Source organism: Macaca nemestrina, chromosome 6 (assembly GCF_043159975.1).
Source record: "Macaca nemestrina isolate mMacNem1 chromosome 6, mMacNem.hap1, whole genome shotgun sequence".
NCBI lineage: Eukaryota > Metazoa > Chordata > Mammalia > Primates > Cercopithecidae > Macaca > Macaca nemestrina.
In genome coordinates this window covers 55,005,175-55,031,379 of record NC_092130.1, presented here as the reverse complement: position 1 = coordinate 55,031,379, position 26,205 = coordinate 55,005,175, and the positions used below count along the sequence as shown (strand labels likewise).

Sequence of the window (26,205 nt, the reverse complement as noted above, 5' to 3'; positions counted from 1 at the left end):
TTTTCTTTATTATTATTATTTTGGATTTTTTTTCTTGTTTATTTTTTATTTATTATTATTTTTTGAGATGTACTCTCACTCTGTTGCCCAGGTTGGAGTGTAGTTGTGTGACCTCGGCTCACTGCAACCTCTGCCTCCTGGGTTCAAGCAGTTCTCCTGTCTCAGCCTCCAGAGTAACTGGGACTACAGGTGCATGCCACCATGCCCAGCTAATTTTTGTATTTTTAGTAGAGGTGGGGTTTCACCATATTGGTCAGACTGGTCTCGAACTCCTGACCTCAGGTGATTCACCCGCCTCAGCCTCCCAAAGTGCTGGGATTACAGGCATGAGCCACTGTGTCCGGCTATTATTTTGAGTAAGCCAGTGTCATTGCATTCAGTAGCAGCCCTGAGCATAGCATAAATTTGTTGAGGTTTGTAAAATCTAGCCAGAAGCTAATTAAAATGCTGCCTCTCCTAGCCTTTACTATTTCTCAACAAGTTTGGGCTCTCCTAGAGGTGGGAGTGAACACAGTGGTCAACAACATAATTCAGCACTTGTTTAAGCCCATAGTTGGCACTTAAAATGCTGTTGGATAATTAAGTCAATAGTAAGTGTGGATTGACAAAGCGGATTTTCATTCTCACTGGGGACATATCATTAGAATCTAGGGATAAAAATATGTATAATTTGAAAAAACATTGAATCTCATAATTTTACATTTAAAAAATAGAAGTATATCTATTTTTATTATAAAATAAACTGATGCAAAAAGTACAAAAATAATATAACAAATAACCATGTATATATTGCCCACTTAAGAATTAAGGAAAACAGACATAATTGAAACCCTCTGTGCATGAATCCAATCACTTCTTTCAAAGAGGTAGTTTTCTCAGTCTTATTTATTATCCTCCAAGCCCTTTTGATAAGTTTTTAAATTATATATCTAAAAACAAAATATTCTCAGGCTTTATGTGTTTCTAAACTATGCAAATGGCTTCATACAGTATGCACCACCCTGCAGCTTGTTTTCATTGCCCTCATTATTATGTTTTAGATTTATTCATGCTGCTGCATATAGCTCTGGCTCATTCATATTGATTGATGAATAGCCGCTATGATTTGAATGTGTCCCCCAAAATTCATGTGTTGAAAACTTGATCCCCAATGTGGAGGTGTTAGGTGAGGCCTTTAAGAGGTGTTTAAGTCAAGAGGTCTCTACCCTCACAAATGGATTAATGCTGTTGTCAAGGAAATGTGTTTGTTGTAAAAAGATGAATTCAGCCTCTGCTTTCTCTTTTGCCCTCTTTTTGCCCTTCTGACTTCCACCAGTGATGATGCAACAGGAGGGTTCTCACAAATGCAACTGTTTGCTCTTGGACTTCCCAGTCTCCAGAACTGTGAAAATAAATTTCTGTTCATTATAAATTCTCCAGTTTGTGATATTCTGATATGGCAGCACGAAATGGACTAAAATAATAGAATTCTACCCTCTGCATCTATCATAATGTATATATCTGCTCTCCTGTTGATGAATATTTACTTATAGTTTTTCAGTACTAATGGGATGCTGCAATGAGCACTTTTAGAATGTATCTGAATGCACATGACTGATGGTGAAATTGCTGAGTCCTAGGTCATGCATATCTTAAACTTTTTGATATTTTGGTAAACTGTTCACTAAAGTGGTTGTATCACTTTACACTCCCCTCCTTAACAGTCTTTGTTTCTAGATATCCTCTCCAGTATTTTACAAATTTTAGTCTGATGGTTCTGAGATGGAACTTCATAATTTTAATTTAAAGTGCCTGACAACATGTAATTTTAGTAAAAACAAATTCTGGAGTACCAAGCTCAACAGATATTTTTTTAATTTTAATTTTTTTTTTTTTTTTTAGCTGGTAAAGTAACTCAATAGGCTGTCTCTGAGGTTCTTACTGTATGAGTGAAGTTGACCTGCTCCCCTTGGGAGATGTATGGAATCTCCTAAGGTGAAACATGAGGTGTTTTGATAGCTAAAGATTATCTTGGTTTTAAAAGGTAGAGAAATGCTGGGTAGGAAAAGCAAGGCCAAATGGAATCACATTACTTCTATTAGTACAGGATAAAATAAAGGCAAAATTGGGGCAATTAAAAAGTAAGAAGTGATTTAAGGTGAAAGGTAGAGAATGAGAATAAAACGAGCTTCTTGAAATTATGGGTGTTACCTTGGTTTCTTTTGAGTCTGCCTATTTACATCTTATTCTTAGTTTGCCCTTTGAAGTCACTGGGTTATGCAATTATATCTTACTTAGGACAAATTGCTGCTGATAATAATCACAGAATCATAGAATTGTAGAATGGGTAGAAACCTTAGGCATTGTTTCTTTTTACAAATGAGAAACTGAAGTACAAAGAACAGTTGCACAGTCATAATAAACAGGTTTTAAATAAAACTATTGGAGGAAGAGACAACTAGGGCTCTCTATTTATTGGTCCATGTTTATTTTGGAATTAGCCTGATTACCAATACTGATGAAATAAACCCCTTCTACAACTATAAGATGATGGTTGAAAGCACAGGCTTAAGCCACAGATGCCTGAGCTTGACTCCCAGCTCAGCAAATATGAAATGTATAATCTTGATCAAGTAACTTGACTTCCCCAGCCTCAGTCTTCTCATTTGTAAAACAGGGAAAGTTTTCATTCCTACTTTTTCTGGTGTCGTGAAGAGTAGATGAGATAATATCTCACCTTCTGGTACATAGTAAGCAATGAACAAAGGGTAAATATTATGTTTTTATTTTAACACCTGAGTGTTTGAGACATAATTTAGTCATTTAATGTCCTGACATGAACTTCCAAGGGCAGAAGCGGGAAGGTTTCACTAGAGTTAAACAGGTTAGGAATGTCTGGTCTCCATCATAAAATAGCCTGGGATGTCTTTAACTGTATTTTTAACCTGAATTTAGTAAGTTTTTAAATGCAATCCTCTGAAATGTTCTCTATTTGCTTAGTTATGTGTTTCTCTTCTAATGAAACTATGTCTTATACAATACTTGGGAGTCTTTGGAGGAAATGGAAGCAGAGTAGTTTTTCTCCCTGTGTCTCTAGTGTATTTCTTTATGGCTGGATTTAGATGGTCAAATTTATCTATTTCCTTTTTACTCAACCTTTTATTTCTAAACTCTAAAATATGCCTACCTTAAATTGTTCCATTATGTTTGAAAATGGAATTATAGCCACTTAAAAAATAATGCCGAATCTTTTTACATATGCCATATCTTTTATGTACCCCAATATGCCTTACATTTTGATAATTAATCTTACCATTATTTTATCTTGCTTTTATGTCTATTCCCGGCTTCTGTTTCAAGATAGCTGACTGAGCACATGTATACGTGGAAGTTAACTTTTTTTCTCTCTCAAAATCCTACTGAAACAAAAACGTGAAAAATAATAAGAAGTCTATAATCAGTGCAGAGAAAAATGAAATATTTCATCAGTGGACAACTAGACTGAGAAAGTTGTAAAAGCTCTAAAGCTGACAGATGAGATTTTTCCCTTGACCCAACAAAGCTAAAGAACTACGCATATGGTACAAACATAATGTAGTACTGCTCAAATGGTAGGTTTTCTCAGGAGGAGAAATGGTAGGTTTTCTCAGGAGCCAGAGCCAGGACTGGGGTGAGCTGAATGTTGAATATAAAATTTGAGAGCGTACCCCCAAAAAACTTGAAAATATTTTGAAAAATCAAAAGTAAGAATTTGTTTTGCTTCATGCTCTGCTGTGGCTTGGCACAGTACTATTAGCAATTTTATCTTTATTTAAGGTTTTGACATTTTGTCTATTACAGAATTTTGCATTACTTTTGGATCTTTTAAAGAATTGCAGCAGAATATTATTTATGGTGATTACTGTGTGTTTTAGCTTAAGTTTTGTGCCTGAGGCAAGAACCTCACTCACCTCATGAATCTCCCCTTGCTCTGGGCTATATCAGGAGTCCCCTTAAGATCAGAGGCAGCAGAAGTGTGCTCTGAGGCCATCTTTGGATATTTATTTAAAGGTTTGTAAGTCTCTTTGCCAGGGCCCACTCTTAATGTGACTGGCTCTGATGTTTGACTTCAGGATAAAGCTTGGAGATAAGTTATTTAAATAACGTGACAACTTGTCCATGGGGAACTTACAGAATGGGCTTTCGAGTTTAGGGAGAGAAACAGAGGAGGGGCCTAAACACCTTTTGTAATATATGAGAATCACTTGTATGCCAAAGACAATATCCCAAGTACCTTAAAAGAAAATCAACTGAAAATATGCTCCATCCACCAGACCCTTTCCTGGTTATTTGCTACTGATTATTTGCTGCAATCAGATGACCTCTGAACAGAATCCATACACCTTGCCTGGGGAACAGTGATATTTACTTGAACTGGTGAAGCCTTCTTTAGTCCTTGGTATAGATCAATCACTGTGAACATGAGAAAAGTCAACATATCATAAAGATATACGTAACTATATAAAATGATACTCTCTCACCTTACAAAGTAAAGTTGATACCAGACATAGAAGAAAATTTTAAAATAGATGTTCATATCCCCAGAGATTTGAGAGGATACCAAATTCATAAAATAAGAATAGGCTGCTGCATGCAAATGAGTTAGTCAACGTTTGGAAAAACTTAGTGCAAATTCCGGATAATTTCAATACAAAGCTAGAAGAGTAGTGAAATAGGTATATCACAACCTGAGTTTAAATTTCATAAAAAAGGATAGCTTTATTCCTTATAGTATCTCTAACACTTAGATGAGATCAGTACATGTTGATCTTATCTTGTCAGAGCAACAGGGTAGAGTTACTATAGTACATGGTGCCATCATTTTCAGTTATTCTCTACCCTCCCTGTTGCCATGTGACATAAAGCACCATCTTATAGGGGGAGCTTACATCCCAACCCCTTTGATATTAGGCTTGGCCATGTGACTTGCTTTGGCTAATGGGCAGTGAGTAAACATGAAATATACCACATTCAATCAGAAGTATTGAGAATCTTGAGTGCCTTAGTCTGGTTTCTGTTGCAAAAGAATGGCATGTCCTTTTCAGATTTGCTCCTGCAGCTTAGATTCTGGAATGAGTATATATATATATATATATATATAGAGAGAGAGAGAGAGAGAGAGTATATGTGTGTATATATGTATATATAGAGAGAGAGCCACAGTCAACCTGTTAAAATTGACATAAAACCTAAGAGAGAAATGAGCTTTTTATGGCAACCCACTGAGGTCTGGAGGTTATTTGTCATGAAGCAAAGCTGATTAATAAAGTGACTGATTTTGATGTTGTTAGGAAAATTTATCCAGAGCTTTTAAAATTAATAATATATGATAGTAACTAGAAAAAAATATAGTTAGAATTATCTATTTCAAAAAAACAAGAATCAAATAAAATGTGACCAAACAATAATTAGGAAAGGAAAAACTAAAGAAGCAAAATAATAAGAAACGGAAAATGGACTAAGAGAAAAATAAGGGAAGCTAGTAGAAATAAGAACGAGCATTTTAGAAATAATATAAATCCATTAAAATTCCTTATTTAGGTTATTGAGAAATAAAAATTAAAATCTGGTAATGTAAGCACTGAATTTGTTGGTTTCAGATTGTAACTCTCAGCATTCCAAAATTAAGTTTTAATGAAAATTTGAAAATATTTATGCAACATTTGAATGCTTTAAAAAGTGCTCAACAGTAGTCATTTTCATTATCCCAATCTATTTGCTCGAGAGAAAAAAAAAAAAGCCAGGTGTGGTAGCTCATGCCTGTAATCTCAGTACTTTGGGAGACTGGGGGAGGAGGATTTCTTGAGGACAGGAGTTTGAGGCCAGCATGGGCCAAAAGCAAGACCCCATCTATACAAAAAATAAATTTACGAGGTGTGGTGGCACACACCTGTAGTCTTAGCTACTTGGGAGGCTGAGATGGGAGATTCACTTGAGTCCCAGAGTTCATGGCTGCAGTGAACTATGATCATGCTACTGCACTCCAGCCTGATTGCAGAGTCAGAAGTCACCTCAAAAAAAAAAAAAAAAAAAAAGGACAAAAAAAATGTGTATAAATACACATACATAAATTTATATCCTGGAAAATCTCTGAAGACGGAATGTTTTCTCTATGATTATATTTCATATTATTTGATTGAATGTGGCTGATTAACCAGAATAATGCTTTCAGCGATATTGAGAAGTAAAGAGGAAACAACTGCCTTGTCTTAGTTAAGAGTGAAATTATGTTCCTCAAACACCTCTTACTCTGGCAAAAACAAAACACAAGCAAAATTCACATATGCATAAGAAAAGGAATCTCACTCTTCTGGGAAAACAAAACAGAAAGACATATACACAATTTTTTTTTTTTTGGTCAACAGTTTATTTAGAGTCACTACAAAGTTATATTTAGAGTCACTCCATAAAGTCCTGATATAATCATTAGTAGCGTCCCCGTTCACTCTCAAAACTGACCTGGTTAGGTTGATAAATTCTTACAATTCATGTGCCAGCCATACAATGATTTATTAATCCATATGTAATACATGGCAATATAACCACAGAGATTTTAGCCAGAGATCTTTACTCTTATTCATAATAGTGTGCTATAGAATCCTGGAGGATTTGGAGAGGAAAATGGTAGGTACCCAAAATGAGTCATTCATTGACCTATAATCTAAATCTATTACTGTCATTAAGTTTCTGTTTTAGTTTAGTCATCTATAAAATAGAGATAATACATAATTTTAGTAACTTCCTAATGTTCCACTAAAAGTTGGATAATATAGAAAAGAGACCATTTTGAGTTCATAGTGCTTTAAACATGTTAAGTACATTATAATTGTCTGATAATCATTTTTTATGCAGCCCTAAGGTTCCATTACATTCCCTGATAATCTAAACATTATTTAGAGCATTTGGAGTACTTAGCATTGTCTTTTTTCTCTTTGATAACCATGTATATAGATTCATCAAGATCATAATGTCTTGAGGCAATAATGTAATCTACCATTTACATAGGGTAATATTATCTTTAAAACTAACTTTTGAGCTTAATTTCTATAAAAGGAGAAATCATGTGACATTATTTCATTCCTATGATTTCCTTAGAACATCTTTCTTCAGATATAACCTGCAAAAAAGTCAGTCAGTCAGACCATTTTACTCCCTTTAAAGTCTGTTTCTCCCAACATAGAGATAGCCTACAAACAGCCCAAAGTTTAGCTGCCAACAAAAGACATCATGAGAAAATTTCTCTATTTTCCTAGAAATGAATTGTTTATGCTATTCGATAAATTCTTATAATGATGAAATATACTCCATCTCTATTAATGGCTTTTAAATAAGAAATATGCAATAAAAGTCACAATGAGAATCAGATTTTAATTTTAATTTGCCTACCACGCCTAATCTTCAAAGTCTTAAACTTTTTTTTTTTTTTTTTTTTTTTTTTTTTTTTTTTTTTGAGACGGAGTCTTGCTGTGTCCCCCAGGCTGGAGTGCAGTGGCGCGATCTCGGCTCACTGCAAGCTCCGCCTCCCAGATTCACGCCATTCTCCTGCCTCAGCCTCCTGAGTAGCTGGGACTACAGGCGCCCACTACCGCGTCGGGCTAATTTTTTGTATTTTTAGTAGAGACGGTGTTTCACCGTGGTCTCGATCTCCTGACCTTGTGATCCGCCCGCCTCGGCCTCCCAAAGTGCTAGGATTACAGGCGTGAGCCACCGCGCCCGGCCTAAACTTTTACAGTCTAACTTTCCACCTACCCACATAGCATGGCTCTATAAACTTAATTAACAGCCTGTTTTAACATGAGTTTTAAATTATTTACATTTTAAACCCAGAATTTTAGCATGTCAGATGAGAGTTGATTTCACCAGACTCTGTCTTTCGTAAGGCCATTTCTTCTCTTATTTGAAGAATATAGTTCTTTCAGTTTTGTCTCATCCTGAATACTTTCGGAAGAAAGTAAACAGGGCATAAATATGCAGAGATAAGTCATGTTTACCTTGTTCTTGACCCTGCACAGATCACTGGTTTTACTAGTTACAAAAAACTATTCGTATTATATGAATAAGGATACTACTTTTTCAACATAATTTTTGAGACTGCTATACAACAGGGCACTTTAAAGAATACCATTGTGTGCAATGATTGCTATTGGCATTGATAAGACTCTCCAGAAAGTCTGAATTAACCATCTTAATTGTTGATGTATAAAGAGAAAGAGAAGCGTCTTTCCATGTGGCATCTTTTCAAAGGAGTACAGAGCCAGATGGAAATATTATTATCATAAGATAGGCATTTCACCATTTAGGAAGGTCAAAGAAAAGGCAACAAATCAACCACCAACAGCAAGACAATTTTTCAATAGTAGTTAGTCTTCAAGAATAATAATATTGAGCAAATTGTCTACAAAACTCGAGCTCTTCTCTGGTAACTCTATGGCTGAGAACAGTGTCTATGAACTGTGTCTGGGGCACTAGAGACTGCTTTAAAGTATGGCAACCTTAACAGTAAAGGGTGTTATTACATCATTATTGCTGCAGTGCAGCTAATGAGAGGAAGGTAAATGTTGCTCCTGAAAGTGTTAATTCTGCATCTCTCCTTGCACCTAATTAACACCAGGAAGGCCTTAGGCAAAAGGGAAAATAGGACCCTTGGGATTAAGTAATCTCATCTCTGACTCCAAGTCTACCTGTCAACCAGATAGAGGAAAGTAACAGTTAGGATTTGCAATCTCATTTTTAAGCCCTTCTGTGGGGAAATAGATGTAAAACTAGAATAACAGGAATTTGCTTCAGTTAAGCTTCATATTTCTAGAGAACTGCTAAATCAAATTCACAACCTCTAAGACATCTAACAAGTATTTGCTTTTGCATTTAGTAAAATTTCACATTTTGGACTAAGAAAAAATAACATAAATTTTGAATTAAACAATATCTTCAAAAAAAAAAAAAAAGAAAAAAGCAGTGAAGACTTGAAACCAGATAAATAGAATGTAGCCTCAGAAGATTTAAATAATAATGGCTTATAGTTAGAATCTCAATTTATGGTTAATTTATTACTTGTTTATAAAGGCAAGAAATGACAGCTTATCTTCAGCTTTGAGAAGGGCTATCATGCAGAAAAGAGAGCCAACCTGTTTTACACTGCTCCAGAAGGCACCATTAAAATCCTTGAGTTGAGGTTTCAGCAAGCTGATGATTTTGGCTCTCTACTGAATATGAATTTACTGTTTCCCACGAAGAAAGGAGCCTCCTGTCATGAAAAGTAGTCCAACTACCCATTGACCATCTGTAAGGGATGCTGTGTAGAGAATTCTTTCATTTGGTAAGATTTTGAATTAAATCGGTACTTTTAACTTTTTCTGGCAACAGAAATTTTGAAAAATTGATATCTTTCTCAGATGAAAAAGATGAAATGATTCCTTGGCAAGTAAGAATTTTCACTGTTTAGGAAGAATATATTTCCACTCCAGCACCTATTGGGGCCCTTATGCTTCACTCAGAGCAAAGTGAAAGCTTACTCTCTGATTGAAAACAATGGTTTCAAAGTACTAGGGAAGATTATTTAGTTGAAAACAAACAAAAAACACAAAAGCCTAAGACTTATTGAAAATTTCCTTCATAAACTTATAGATTCATTCTTCAAAGTAAAAAAGCTGTCAACAACTTCAGGATATTATGAAACTAAATGAGCGTTTTGAACTGATGATTATGTCACAAACTGGATTCCCGGATGTAGAGATTTTCTGAACAAAGGCTTGGTCATTGTGGCAGTCAGCTCCAAGGTGGCCCCCAGTGATTTTCACCATCTGATATCTATGCCCTAGCTTAGTCTCCAACATTGAATCAAAGCTTATCACGTAGAATACTATGGATGGGTTCCTGTGTTTTTTTCTGAGGCTAGGTCATAAAAGGAGCCACAGCTTCCAACTTGGCCTGTTGGATCATTTGCTCTGGGGGAAACCAGTGCCATGCCATGAGGCCACTTATGCAGCTGTGTGGAGAAGTGCACCAGCAAGGAGCTGAGGCCTCCCACAAACAGTCTTGTGTCTGCATGGCCTTGGAAGCAGATCTTCTAGTGTAGCCTAATCTTCAAAAGATTACAGTCAGCCAAAATTTGACTAAAACTTCATGAGACCCCCCCCAGCCAAATAGCCCAGCTAAGCTGCTCTGAAATTCCTGACCCACAGAAACTGTGAGATAATAAGTAATTATTATTTTAAGACACTATGTTTTGTGATGATTTGTTATGCAGAAGTAAAAACTAAAACACTAATATATCAGTTTTCACATAGAAATTTTCTTCTAGACACGTTCACTATGTTCATGATGATTGAGGAGAGATGGCCTCAAAGATTTATAAGCTCCATGACAGCATGGAGTTACATTTGTCTTTTCACCCTTATATTCACAGTAGCTACCATAGTTCTTAGGAAAAGTTTATGTAGATTCAATAAGATTTTGTTGGATAGACGAACAAATAAACAAGATACATATTTTGAAGAATTTAAAGTTAATGAGGTAACATTGAGACATTTATTAATTGTTTTATTATAAATATCAAATTTCCATTTGTAAAAAGCAAATACTTTTTTGAGGAAAGAGGTAGAGAATTTTCCTAAATTATTAATTGTTTCTATAAAATATAAATAACATTTGTATTATAGTCAAGGAAGGCCTTTTTAACATGATGTGATTTAAACCCAAAGCTGTACAGCAACATATGTTCTTCCCTCTGCCTGAAATGAACCTTGCTTCCTTTCTCCAGGCTAAATTCCCTTATCCTTCAAGACTTAGTGTGGTTATAACATCCATCTGCAGACTTTCCTGATTCCTTTTTGACTATATTTGCTATCATACTGCATTTGAAAGAATGGCATACTCAACTTTCTTTTTCAAAATAGCTTTATTATTTTTATAAAAATAATATATGCTTAAGAAAAGTGAAATAATATGTTATATGACAATGACTATTGTATTAGTCCGTTCTCCCACTGCTATAAAGGACTGCCTGATACTGGATAATTTATAAAGGAAAGAGGTTTAATTGACTCACAGTGCAGCATGACTGGGGAGGCCTCAGGAAACTTACAACCATTGCAGAATGGGAAGTAAACACATCCTTCTTCACATGATGGCAGGAAGGAGAAATATAAGCAGGGGAAATGCCAGATGTTTATAAAACTGTCAGATCTCGTGAGAACTCACTCAGTATCACGAGAACACCATGGGGTAAACTGCTCCCATTATTCCATTATCTCCACCTGGTCCATCCAATGACAGATGGGGATTATGGGAACAACAATTCAAGATGAGATCTGGGTGGGACACGGCCAAACCATATCAACTATTAAATTATTTCTTTCTGTTACTAAAGTACTTAAATAAGTGATTGCCAAATTTAAGTCTCATTCCAACAGGTCTAAAAGCAGAAGAAGGTGCAGCTACAGGTTCTTGCAAACATTTATGCAAAAAACACATTATAAATACATAATAATAGAAGACTTTTTAAGATGAGGACTCACCTGAATGCAAAGGTTTGTTTCTTTCCTTGTGCCTTGTAATCTTCCCTTCTACTGCTGGTATATTGATTTAATTCTAATAAGTGTATTAGTTTAATCATGTTTTAGGGAAATCTTCATTTTTGCAATATGAATGACATTTCTGCCTCTGAAACTGTGTCTAGCCTTAGGTGAATTCACAAACTGGACATTCTGTAAGTAGGAATGACCATTTTCCTATACATGTAAGTTGTACACATTGATTACATGACTCATCTCTCTACTACCATGGAGTAAAGAATGAATATTCAGGATGCCATCATTATTTAGGTCAACAAACATTTATTGGACATTTGTTAAATGTGAGGCATTGGGCTAGGTAGTCAGATTGGAAAGATGAAGAAGATAAATTCCTTACTCCCAAAGAACTTAGAATTTAAGTAACTGAAGAGGAACATATCAGCCAAGGCTGCTTGGCCTTTATTTTAAAGATTCTTTAGACACCTGTACATTCTCTAAGATATAAGTCCAGGACAGGAATTCTGTCTGCTCAGGAAAATGCTCAGAATATTTTCCAGCTAGATTATGTGGACTCATTGACCACAGCAGAAGAGTTTCGACTCGGGCATAGTAGACTATTTGAATGCTTTGAACTCATTCCACATACTGATGTAAAATCTTACTTGAACTCTTACTCTTTCAGGTACTTAAGTGACCATTTATTTATTGTAATAAACATGAAAGTTTGAATTTGATAGCAAAAACCAGTCAGACGAAGTCTGTCCTTCTATAATATAAATAGCCAAGACCTTAATAAAGACCAGAAACACTTGTACATCGTTAATGTGTTTCTAAGAAGGTCATTGTGAGCTGCCTTGCACACATTTCAATTCTGAATGGACTTTATCAATATTCCACACATTTGGCCTGAATAAGTGGCTCCTTCTTTTAACTGGGGCATTCCTAGACATGGTGTTATAAAATGGAGAGTTGAAAGGTAAAGTCATGATAGCATGGTTGTCTGTCTGGACAAGGTCAGAAGTCAGAAATAGGCAAAGAAAATGTTAGAGCTGTGAGCAGTGTGAAATGTGTATTTCCCTTGGAAGCACTGGATGAAAGGGCAGATAGGGAAGCACGTAAAATGAGCGCTGCTAATACTTCAATTTGGTGTAACATCTACATTTTAAAATAAACCAACTACCAGGACTCAGGACTATTGCAAACTACAGTTAAAAAAATTCCAAGTGTGCTTCTAACTAAAACATATGTAATTTAAAAATATTTCCGTTTGTTCTGTGGAACTGCATATCGAACACATATATATAGGTAAGAGAAATGCTGCAGGAGCCTGCCTGTTTCTTATTTAGAAAACTGTGTTTAGCAGGGGAAAAGAAATCAATAATGCCTGTATTTTCCATTATGACAAAGCTCATAATTGTCCTGAAATGGACTTTTTGTACTCAAGGCTTATGGTTCCAATTTGTCATTAGTGATAACTTGCGTCAGTATCTAGAAAAGAGAAAGTTTTAGAGAAGACAAAAAAAGTCTTCTATCTTAATTTTCACAGCCATATATTGATGTGAACATTACTTTCATTCTTTCAACCTAAATTGAATGTAATATGTAAAATAGAATATCTGAATAAGTAGCTTGTCAGGAAGAAAAAGGTAGCATGAGTCCTGATGACTATGAGGGAAAGTATATTAAACAAATTATAAATAATATAATTACAAACCATTGTAGATCTACAAAATATTTCTTGTGTGATTTACTTAAAGATAGTATAGTCATTTAAGTTGCAAAGAATAGCCACAGAAGGAAGCGTACCTATTCTACCTGAATTCTACAGAATTCTCAGTAACAAAAAAAACTACAGATTCCCTTTCTAATGTTCAATATGGAAGTAAAAGCCTTGTCCTTTTAGCTATTAAATACCATATCTTTTGATCACTGAGTCTTCCTCTTTTATTTATTTATAGATATGAAAGAGCAGGTAGAATTATGCACCACAGGTATCTGAGAATTTCAGTTTCAGAAGGAACTAAGGATGGTGCCATCCAACCCGGCTATGCCACAGGCAAGACTCACAGAGGTAAAATGAGTGTCCAAAGACAGGAGCAAATCTGGGGCTGGAATCTGGAGCTTCCTAGGCTTGATCTAAGGTCAGCAGTGTCTAAGTCAATGCACATACAGTTTTGCAGTTCTAGCAAAAGAGCTAGATAAAACTACACATGTTCTGGTGCACACCAATGAGACCATCCGAGGTCATTATTTCTGTCTTCCAAGCTCTGCAGATCGGCACACTACTGAAACCCAATTAAACCACAAGGGGTGGGGAAACTTTAAAAATGAATCATTGACTCTTTAGGGAGAAATGGAAAGACAAGGCTTTCTGAGTCAGCTGAAACTTTCATCAGCCACTGGGCGTACCCTGTGAGGAAGGGAAGTCACAGGGGCCCAGTGAGATACCTCTGTCATAGTTTTTCTCCAGATTGTGCTTTCTTGAAGAGATACTGAATTTAAAATTGCCCAGTCTTGACGTGGAGCTGTTTGGCAATGACAGGAGTTTAAAGGAGAGGGTTGGGAATTAGACCTTGCACGAAATAATCTACATCCCCGCAACTGGGTGCGCCGTAAATTCTGGTTGGCTGAGCAAGGCCCTGCATTTTTGTTAACTCCCTTTAATTAATCTTGTCATAAGTCCTATAGTGAGGTGGATGAACTTTCAAACATTAAACAGTGGAATTACTCACCGGGTGGCTTTTCCCAAACACTCCAACCCCAATTAAAGAGCTGTATTTGGTTTGGGTTTCCTCAAATGGTGCTCCTGTTAACACTCATCAAACACAGGAAAAATAAAACAGCAATTTAACTGTGCCCGCAGTGTGAAAGGCTTGTGCAAATAATCAGCACATTTCTAACCGGTTAGTAATAGGCAGAGTGCAAAAAACAAATGACCAGATTTATACCACTGGGCAGGTCTGAAAGCAACATTACAGCTGAAATATATTCATTTACAATTTAAAGCAAGCTTTTCAGTGAATAATTGTTTACATAATAGTGAAGAGTGCTTGTGCTGCACAACTGGGATCCATTTACAATGTGTTAACCAAATAATGCATGTTTACAAAAGATTTAGAGTTTGTTTTTGGAGAAAAGAATTGTGGTACCCATGCCAACAAAAGCAGAGCAGTATGTACAGTTAGTAAATCTTTTCTTAGCTGCAAAATTAGCGTCAAGTTGCTTGAGCCCGTAAACTACGTCAGCATAAGTCACTCTGATTAAATTGATGTGTGAAGGTAGTATTCTTAAACAGCAGGTTGCTCCATTCTGATTTTTTTTTTTTAAATCAGTCAAATAATGAGGTAGGGGTAGAGTTGCTTAACCAGGCCAAGGGAAAAAGAAAGCGGAATCATCTTAAAACGGCCATCCTGGATTTAATAGTCTACAACAAAACCCTAAGCAGGTCAACTTCATGGTTCAGCAATTCCTAAAAGCCTTGTCTACTTCTCCAAAGCTTATCGGTGATGGCTGGTGTATAAGAGCTCCCAATGAGGACTGATTTACAGCACTGAAGGGCTTTGCAGTGACAAAGGAGGGCCAGGGTCCTCAAGTGCTTTCTGTATTTTTAAGATCCCAGAAGATGATGTGGTTCTGTGATAGGAATCTCTTACACTTTACCATTGACATAAACAGGTCACAGTGCCTGCAAAAGCTTATGCAGGAGTCAGGAGCAGTCTCTCTCTCTCCTTTTTTTCTGGGTCAGAGTCAGATTTTATTGAGTCAAGCTATCTAATTGAACACAAACCATGTGATAGGACCCAAACAGAGTGCATTAAAAATGAAACAGAAGGGGCCAGGTTTGTCTCAGGCTAGTGCTGTTACACACGTAAGTTTCAGACATCCCCTGCATACAAAACGATTTTTTTCCCCCTGCAGTGACAAAAGTTGGTCTTGCAGGGGGAAAAAATAGTAGAGAATAAAACAAATACACACAAACACACAAATCTAGTTTCATGCTAGATATATCTGTTGTGAAGCAATATGTTGGCTGAATAGGGAAAGTCAGGTGAGTTAAAGTCTTGTGGCAGCCTGATTTAAACCATGGCTACACAAACCAGAGCCCTGTCCAGATCTCAGGAAAGTGAATTATATATAATAACACTTACAGTTTCCTACTACTATTAGATTTGCCTTCTTACATAAATGCTTAAGTTATGATAAAAAACAGGGCCATGTCAGTTCCTTTCAGTCTCAGCACATTTGCTATTAGCATAAGAAATGCTGCTTATGGCAGAGCTAGTCGGGCTTGAAATTTCTGAATTAATGGATTTGATTTCCTCTTGAGACAAACCATCAGCCTTGCAGTAATGGAAATAGATATAGTTGGTAAAACAAATAAAAAGCTGGCATGCAGATAAAATGGGTTTCGGTTTAAAATAGTAATGTTGTAATTGAAGTGAACAATTACAGGGTTGCTCCTAGGCACAAAAGAAATACCATGAAAATGAAGTAATGTTTTTGTTAAGTATAGTCATTTCATGAAAATGTAGAGCTGCAGATGTCATTGTCTGCCAAAGGGAAAACTATACTTATTCTTCTATACAAAGATCATTTAATAACATTTGGCTAATTTTAATAATAATTGCTAATATTAACCCTATATTTCACTGGGAGTTTGAGGACAAAGGCTCCCTCCCCCGCCTTGTTCTCTCCCTGTCTTGGTAGTGAGCCAGGGAGAGCAAGTTCCTGTAAAAAGCCATTGGCAATGAGCTATCAAATCCCCACCCCCAGCAGCAACCTACTCTTTTTTAATGTCTTATTTCTCTTTCTTTGTCAAGCATCTGTTATCACGAATGGAGCCTGTTAGCCGGCAACTGGAGGTGCAGGAGGGACTGGAATAAAGAGGGATAGAGAGTGGGAACGCCAGGCAGGACAGGAAAGTGGGCTCTGGAATGTTCACGTTTGATCCCCTGCACATTCTTTTTTTTTTCCTTTGGTCTGTTGCAACTTGTCTGTGAACCATATGAAATTCAGAATAGAAACTTCCATTTTTAGAACTTGAAATCTTCTCATGTTCATACACACACAAACGGAGGCAGCCAAGGCCACAGGATATCACAAGAAACATAAGTGTCTCATTGACTCTGAAAAGACAGTGACACAAATACACTTTCACAAAATGCTCAGCTGGGTCCCAGCCCGCCACTTGGCCCTTTCTCCCACTCCTCCGTTTTATTGCATTGCAGGAAGAGACATGCACTGTGTTTCCTCCTCAGGTTTTAGTAATTAAAACAATATTGTAGCTCTTTGAAGTTTTATTTGGAAATATACTGCGCTTTGTTCCCTCCAATCCTGCCTGGCTCACACAGCCTATTTGGCGCATTTGGCATCTCTTTATCCAAGGAAAGCGCTTTTCCCCGGGTTGGTTTCTTTTTTTTTTTTTTTCTTGGCATCATAGCATTGAAGAAGGCACAGAGGAGTGAGAAAATGAAAGTCCCCCTTAACAAAGGATTGAGCTGTGACTTCTTAAGAGAAAAGGTTAAATCGACCGGCTGTGTGTCTTGGAGTGAAACAGGAGAAGGGCTGCTTCCCTTTTTACTCACCGCCAGTTAGAATAATTCATTTCCTAAGGCAGCCTACCTGTGACAGTCACAGGTGACCTCCCAGCCTGCTAAGCTCGGATGATTTCCCCTTCCCGTTGCCTGAGTGCAACTCCTGCCAGAAGACAAATGTACTGCAAGCCGAAGACATATCTGTAGTGCGGAGGAAAAGCAGCCTGTCTACATATGTCATTTTAAAGGCTCGCATGGAGATTTTACTGCTTTCTTCACACTCTCACACTTACATAAATACACCCACGCAGTACAGGCAAGTTCCCCAGACTCCCAAGCATTTCTCCCATTAGGAGACATTTTAAAACAAATTAGCACCCTCCCCAAAAGCCTATTGGCCTAAATGTGTTTATTACTTTGTTTGCTGTTTTAAAAACTCTTCCTAAAGCCATCAAACAAGGCTGGGGGAGTTCCTACAGAATTAAGCACACCCTTCGTCTGTTGAGGAATATACACATCTGACAAAGACTGAAAACTCTTTTTTTTTTTCCTCTTGACACAGCGGCTGGTGACACATAAATGTACTTTTTTCCTTTGACAGAGTAATAAAAATCTCATTATCTCTGAATAGGCAGCAATTTCGTTATCTAATCTTTTTACCAAAAGGTTAGTTAATTAATCAGAAACAAATCCTGATGATTATTTCAATAGAATTAGACAAATCACCAGAGTACAGCTAAATAGGGCAGGCCTGCGGTTTCACCTGCTCATTGCCATGCAGGCCCCGTGACTGTCAGGGCTCCTCCAGGCAGACAGCCTTCGGAACAGCAGCCAGCAGATGGCTGCGCCGAGCGGCCAGCCTGCCTTCGCTCCAATGCCTGTGATCCCATTACCTCACTGAATCCGTTACCAGGGTAACTGTTAAATTGCTGTGAAAGGCATGGTAATAAAGTAACCTGTCACATTGGCAATAAAAGGAGCAGAATTTTCCTGTTCACTGAACTTTGCAGCTCATCAATACTCACTTGATGGAGAAATTCACCACTACTCCCGGGTCAGCCACAGGAATCTTTCCATAAGGCTTCTGAAATGCAAACGAAAGTTTATGTAAACACAAGGAAAGATAGAATTAAAAGCTGGATTCTTAGCTGCACGGAGTGAATGCTTCTTTTTCTGTGGAAGGGCTCTGGGAGCTTGAAGAACATCAGATTGCTCCCTTTGTTGTTGTTGTTTTTTAATTTAAAGCATGCTAGATAAAAATAACCTTTGCTGGGGAAAGACAGCTGTGATTAATTCAAGACTGGGAAAACAAAGCACAAGGAAAAAAATCCTTTGTTCCTAAAATCTGTCTTTCTTTTTTCAGATGCTATCTTACTGGCTCTTTTCATTAAAGGGTCAGGGTGCTTTAAAAAATGATTCGGATTTGAGAGTGTTTTTTTCTTTTTTAAAGAATGGGGAGCCTTGGTTTTCATAAGCATAAGGAGTTGAAAACAGCAAGGCCCCCTCCTCCAGCCCACCCCAACAGTTAGGGCTCATCGGTTCTAACTGCGAAGAGATGAATGTGTTCTGAATGTATGGTGTGGTTCTGTCTCCCCCTCCTTCTATAAATGCCCTTCAAAGATTTCTATGTCATGGATTCTAGTGGTGATACTACCAGGTATAAGATTTACTAGAGTTAATTGAGTGCGGTTCTTTGAAGTAAGAAAGGAGAATAGCCACATACTTTCTCAGTATTAAAGAATAAGCAATAAGTAGAAAACCCTATTTACCTCAATTACATTTTGCAGCCAGACTTACAAACATACATGGAAAGTGGGAGTGGGGTTTATCTATCCAGCCCTCATTACTAGGCATTTGCAGACTTCACACTTTTGGCTCCATTTGGTGCTGTCATTAATTAGTCAGTATTAACCTTAGAATACTTTAGAGCTTGCCTATTGAAATAACTTTGGGCACACTCCTTTTTCTCCCTCCCTCCCCTTCACCTGTAAGTGCTTACAGCTTGTTATTAAAAAACTGACAGTATTTCTTTGACCAACCAGCAGCAGACGTAAACTGTACTTCTAGTTGTAGCTGCAACCCATGAAAAAAATGCCTCCAAGCAGGAATTGTTCTCATTACAGGGTGCTCAGCATGGAATTACTGCAGAGCCTTACTGGTTGGCCACATCAGATAGAGTCTTCGATTGGCACCTTAGACAGGATGGAGCTTTTAGGAATGAGGTGGCAATGTGCTGCACATTAAAAAGTGGTTGAGCTTTCAGTTAGAATCAGGAAAATGAAGGCTATGGCTTCATGGTATCCAAATTTGTTTAAAAATGGAAAATGTTTTCTATCCTGTTGAAAGCAATTCTTAAATATAAAGTCACAACACACATATATACATACACAAACACACAACGTGAATTGAATTGTAAAATGTGTATTCTACTACTGATATTTAAAGTGTTCCGTGTAATTATAGTTCTCACCCTTCTGCATTTTCATAAGGTTCCCGAGAAGGAAAGAATGAAGTAGAATTACAGAGGTAATTACTTGCGAACAATCCCCCCTCCCCCAAGTCATATGCTGCCATCACTATGAAGGTTTTCCACGGGTGTCATGGCAGGAGGCTGTCTTTTTCTACACCAGAGATTGTCCAGCTAAATTTGGAAGAATAAGAACTAGTTTATATAAAATAGCCAAAAATGAGCTAGATCTTTAGATCAGCTGCTATAAATACCAGTGGTGCCATGAGAGTTACATAAATGTGTGAGGTGGGTTGGATGTGAGAAAATGGAAGATGGTGGCCTTGTCATCCACTGGATAATCTATTCCTTCTTTAAAGGGGACAGTATTATTTAACTGCCATATACTCTTTCCATGTCTGTCATCACATCTCTTGACTTTTCAAGAGAGCCAGCCCCAGACAAAAACTTGAATCGAATTATATTAGTTTGCTGGAGCAGCCATAACAAAGTATTACAACTGAGTAGCTTAAACCAGTGGTCCCCAACCTTTTTAGCACCAAGGACTGGTTCTGAGGAAGACAATATTTTCATGGCCAAGGTGGGGGCTGGCAGGTGGTTTTGGAATGAAAGTGTTCCACCTCAGATCATCAGGTGTCAGATTCCCATGAGGAGCACACAACTTAGATCCCTTAATGCACAGTTCACAGTGAGAATTTAATGCCCCTGCTGATCTGACAGGAGATGGAGCTCCGGTGGTAATGCTTGCTCCCCCTGCCGCTCACCTCTTGCTGTGCAGCCAGTTCCTAAGAGGCTATGGGGACTGGTTCAGGTCCACAGCCCAGGGTTGGGGACCCCCAGCTTAAACAACAGAAATTTATTTTCTCACAATTCTGGACTCTGGAAGTTCGAGATCAAGGTGTCAGCTGGGTTGGTTTCTTCTGAGGCCTCCCTCCCTGGCGTACAGATGTCTTCTCTCTGTGTTTTCACATGTGTTTCCTTCTGTGTCTTTTCCCTGATCTCCTCTTTTAAAAACACCAGGCACTTGGGATTAGAGCATACTCTAATGACCTCATTTTAACTTAAATTATTCTTTAAAGACCCTATCTCCAAATACAATAATGTTCTGAGGTACTGAAGGTTAGAACTTCCTGTAAATTTTAGAAGGACACACAATTCATCCCATAACATCAGTGCAGGCAAAACTTTGTTCCAAGGTAAATCTTGGCAATGATAATAATTACACAATGCTTACAGTGTGAAAGGCATGGTTGTGGGCCTTTTAAATGTATTAACTTACTGAATTCTCACAGCATCCTTACGAGGTGGGAAATATTATTATTCCTATTTTATGGTGATACATTAAGGCACAGGGAGATTAAATAGCTCACGCATGCAGCATCTGGTGATGCTGGGATTGAAGTCCAACCAGTATCTAGTTTGCAGTTTCTGTTTTAGCTGGGTCAGAGCTTTCATGGTGACAAATGACCTACTATGACCTTGAGGCTGTAGAGTAGAGGCACTTAAAAGCTAAAAGTTAGAGTTTTGTCATTGCCAGAAATGCAAATCATCCTTATCAAACAGGTTTACATAAAGGTTCTGTGGATGCACACCTATTCTCACACAATGGGTGTGGCCATTCTGTTGAATCAACTGGATTTCTGCTGAACCAATTGGATTTGAAGTAACAAAGTACTCTTTATCATCTAGAGAAGGTTCAGAGACTGAAAGAAAGCAAAGTTCCTTAAATTAATGCTTTGGAGCCAAAGATATCAACAAGAGTCTCTGAGTATCTGAGATAATTACGAGGACAAAGTTTGGAAATTTCTGGAAATGCTGTAATTTGTGTTTGTTGTGGTAAGTGTTGTTGCTACTTATCTTTTCAGCCACCATTAGCATAAAAATTAAAACTGAAAAAAGTTTTCATCTGTTTTCCAGATCTATAAACTAAGAATAATCTGGAGAGGTCAATTCCTAATTAGAATCTAGTTTGGGAGACCAGGATCCTAAAACCGGTGGTAACTCCAAAGAGTAAAGATCTACCCCGAGCTATACATACAAGATTGGAATTTTACAAGGAGGTTTGCATTTTAAAACTGGTAGCTGAGATTTAACCAGGTGAGGACACCTCTGTGCATCTTTCCAACATCTATTCATTTTTACTCTTTCTGCCTCTCTTTTTCCTTTTTTTTTTTTTTTCTCTCTCTCTCTCATAGCTATGTGGAAGGGTAAAGCAATAAGAAAAAAATGGGTTTATTCACAGTGTCTCTTCCTCTTCCAATGAAATGAAGTAATTTCTCCACAGGGCCGATTATGCCTAGTTAATTGATTTTCTTAATCAGATATTTTGGAAAAACAATTGAGTTTTATGAACTTCTGAATGTTTTTCTCACTGGAAATTTGAGAGGCACACACCCACTGTTCTTTGTACTTCTAGACTACATAATTGGAGCATGTATCAAGGCAATTTTTTCATACCTTCTATTTGCATGTAATTTTCCTCGAATGATTTTTTTTTTCTCACTTCTTGTGTGCTTACACTAAGGCATTACAGAGAATGACAATTCTGTTTGGAGCCTGTGAAATGTGGCAATTTGAGGCTGTAATGCCTAAAACTGTTATCGCAGGTCCAAATGGGACTATATTATACAATTGTGATGTGTACCAACTTAGAGCAAACTCTCTTTTTCTTAATGTAAAAAAAGACATTTGATTTGCTAACCAATTATGCGATCATCATAATCAGCATTTATTTTAACTTGGCTGAAATCATGTCCAAAACCCAAGAGAAGCAAGTATGAAGAGAGTGGGGATAAAGAAGGGAATAAAGAAAACAATTTTGATATGATGTATTAACCTATGAAATACAGAGATGTTTTTGAATTACATTTTTTCCTTCAAATTCTCTTTGAATCAAGATATGATATTAAAAAACTATTTACTAGCACTTAATACATTTAAATTTCCAAGAGTATTCTCCTACTCTATTCTTTTTCCTTCTAGTTACTATTACTACAATTTGGTGGCAATTATAAGGTGACGAATTAACTCTAGTGCTTGGAAACAATGGTGATGCTGAAACATCTCAGCTTCCCTCTTACCAGTTTTCAAAATAAAATAGTTATGCTATGCGAGGAAGTGGCTGAAAGAACACATTCCTGTATGTATTTCTGTATGGTAAAAAGATTGGGGCATGTGTTATGTTATTCGATTAGTTCTGGGTAGCAGGATCCTGGGTAATTTTTTAAAACTCTGTTTATTTGTTATTTACAATCACTAGATATAGACATAAATGTAGATGACTACTCCATCTCTATCTCTAGCTTCAACATCTTGAAGCCATTAACTCTTACCATCTCTCATCTAGATATTCTTACATGGGAGTTTAGGTAAACTAAAAGATTCCAAGCTGAATTGATTATAATATCCCCAGATTCCTCTAGTTCCTGTATTTCTACTCACATAATTATTTTCCTTTCAGCTACCCAACTCTAAGGCCTGGCAAATCTAACTCTGCGTTTCTGGTCTCTTGTTTCTCACAAGTAATCAGTCAAGTCTAATGGGTACCATCACCTCACAGTCTATAGATCACAGACTTCCCCTCTGTTATCTGTAGGACTAATACCCAGTTCTCTGTTATTTCTTATGCTAACTGTCACAATCAGCAATCAATTAATTAGTCAGCTAGCCCTTAAAACATATTTTCCCTCTCAAGTTAAGACATTTGTAAAGTTTTAGACACAGTTCTGTTACAACCTCAATTGAGGGTAAACATGTTATCAGATAGAGGATTTTTCTTAGATGTCGTAACTAATGGTAAATACTTCTCCGATCTGTAAATTATTTTTGTGGGAACTATAGGCATTTTGAGCCATAATCTTCATTCAGGATGATTAAGCCTGCATAAAAACTCCAAGTAGTGCCAATTTGCCATACCCGGTATTCTAAACAAGCTTTTATTTTTTTGGCGGGGGGGTGGTTTCACACCGTTCACGAAAATGTAAGCTAATTGAATGAAAGATTAAAAATTATTTTATAAAGCTTATCAACACAGCCATATCTAGTAAGCATTGTAACTGAAATCATTTTGATGTTCAATGGGCTTGATAAAGGAAGATGAATTTGTTGAAACTCAACCATGGATGAAAAATGAATTGTGACATGGCAAACATTGCCCACGTGAATTTCTAGGGTCAGCTTTGTAGCTGAGTACCTGATCAATGAAACTTTTACTGTAAAGAGCCAAATGGATCAAGTCATGGATAGCTTTCTTCACCTCTAAGCAGTTCATGACAAGGTATTTTTTAAAATTTATTTTATATGAATGACACTTAATCTTTCTATTAAGAAGCAAATTAGGTCATTGAATTATTCAGAAACTGAATGGTTATATAATAATCAAATGTAGATATTCTGGTCATTTCCTGTGTCTCTAGTGGCTATTAAGAAGGCAAGGAGAAACTTATTCTTCCTATGGGATGCACTTCCAACTTTCTTAAGAAAAATGTCAAAGAAACATATACCTATTTTCCTGCTTCAGAATCCAGCAACATCATCTGAACTCAGCAAAGCCACAAAGCATAGGAGATCTTCCACACTGATTAAAACTTAGCCAAGGAGGCTATTACTACTGAATTCCATTCTACCTGAAATTCTCTATATTTTGCATTCAAATGTAAACATAATCAGTCAAGTCTAATGGGTACCATCACCTCACAGTCTATAGATCACAGACTTCCCCTCTGTTATCTGTAGGACTAATACCCAGTTCTCTGTTATTTCTTATGCTAACTGTCACAATCAGCAATCAATTAATTAGTCAGAAGGTATGAAAAAATTGCCTTGATACATGCTCCAATTATGTAGTCTAGAAGTACAAAGAACAGTGGGTGTGTGCCTCTCAAATTTCCAGTGAGAAAAACATTCAGAAGTTCATAAAACTCAATTGTTTTTCCAAAATATCTGATTAAGAAAATCAATTAACTAGGCATAATCGGCCCTGTGGAGAAATTACTTCATTTCATTGGAAGAGGAAGAGACAATGTGAATAAACTCATTTACAAAGCCATTAAAATATTCAAATGCTATTTATGTTCTCTTTTCTCCTAACATAGAAACAAAAATATTTAATTTTTTTGAAATTCAATCCAGTGATTATTGAATTAAAACCATATTTAGAACTTTTTAAAAATTTAGTAACATTTTCTATTTCTGTTTTACAATCAAGAAGTCCAGAATGGGAAAATAAGTTTTTTTTTTCTTAAAGAAAAAAACAACAAAACATATGGGCCTTCTGAGAAAACAGCCTTAGTATCCTTATTTATGAAGAATTTTTTTGGAAGAAAACGGTAGGAAACCCTAAATGATAATATGATAATTTGATCTTCAGGCTGTCAACTAACTCTGCCTAGACTCTCTTTCATATATATATATATGTGTGTGTGTGTGTGTGTGTGTGTGTATGTATACACTCAACCTCCAGAGTAGCTGGGACAACAGGCATGTGCCACCATGCCCAGCTAATTTTTGAATTTTCGGTAGAGATGGGGTTTCACCATGTTGGCCAGGATGGTCTCAATCTCTTGACCTTGTCATGATCCACCTACCTCAGCCTCCCAAAATGTTGGGATTACAGGCATGAGCCACCACACCTTGCCTCCAAATACATATATTTTTAATTTTACATTGTAAGGATGCTGACAACAAAGCTTTTGATCTTGAAATATAATGTTCTCTCATAGAAACCTAACTTGAACATTTATGGAGACTTTGGCTGTGTTCAAGTAGTTCTTTCTCTGTGTTAGCTTTGGAAAATATTGGTTGGCAGCTATATTTTTACAGTCTTATTTATATGTAGTAGAGCAAGTAGAAAGTCATAGAAATCTAAGCTTGGAGCCATCTCTACCTGTGTGGAGGTATCTCATATATCCCTTGAATTACAGTAAGTATTATATATTCTATACGTGTTATTAAAGCAATTAAAAGCATCATTTTTCTACTTTTGACTTTTTATTTAAAAAGATGGTTAAGGAAATAATCAATAGCAAGATCACAGAAGGAAAAAAGTCAATAAAGCCTCTAATGATTTTCAATAAGTGGTATAATTTTGAGTGTAAATACAAAATACATTTTAAAATCACATACATGGAAAAGTGTCCATATTTCATATTTACTATACTGTGTTAATTTAGATTTGTGTTTTCATTCTAGAAACGAAAGTACATACAAAGCTGCAGGCTGAAAAGTTCTGATTATTAACAATGATAGTAAGGGTTGTTCCTAATATTCAATACTGAACAGAGAAAAAAATCTTAGACTTTTGTTGGCTCTGCTGTTTTGCAATACAAATGCAAACTCCCTAAAGAAATGAGATGTGTCAAGTACTGCTTTAAACACGGCCTCTTACAAACATAGGGAATGATTATTTCTGCAAGTTTCAGTTTGCAGCAGCACCATATGCAGTGGCAGCTGAGCACTGGAGCTTGGAGACCAGGGATCTTTTGGAACCCAATAAAGAAATTGTGACTTGCATGCAAAGTGCTAAAGAATCACTTTTCCCTGGTTCTAAATTATGCTGAGACTTCAAGAGGATAAAAAAGACAAAGAAACATATTGCATTTCCAACCTGATGATCTTTAACAGAGAGCTAAGCAAATTAAGATGAAATTAATTATATGTAAAAGATCCCCCCACC

The 26,205-nt window shown here is 36.8% G+C and overlaps 1 long non-coding RNA gene across 1 annotated transcript in view; it reads right to left on the bottom strand.

Moving 5' to 3' along the window:
- LOC105463156 (uncharacterized) overlaps window positions 1-18,222 on the bottom strand; it is a 28,137-nt gene extending 9,915 nt beyond the window's left edge. Inside the window, exons 1-3 of the long non-coding RNA XR_976183.2 lie at window positions 18,091-18,222; window positions 4,253-4,431; window positions 3,293-3,395 (exon numbers count right to left, since the gene is read on the bottom strand). This is a non-coding gene — a long non-coding RNA (uncharacterized lncRNA). The remainder of the gene's footprint in view (window positions 1-3,292; window positions 3,396-4,252; window positions 4,432-18,090) is intronic.
- Window positions 18,223-26,205: the final 7,983 nt, after the last annotated feature.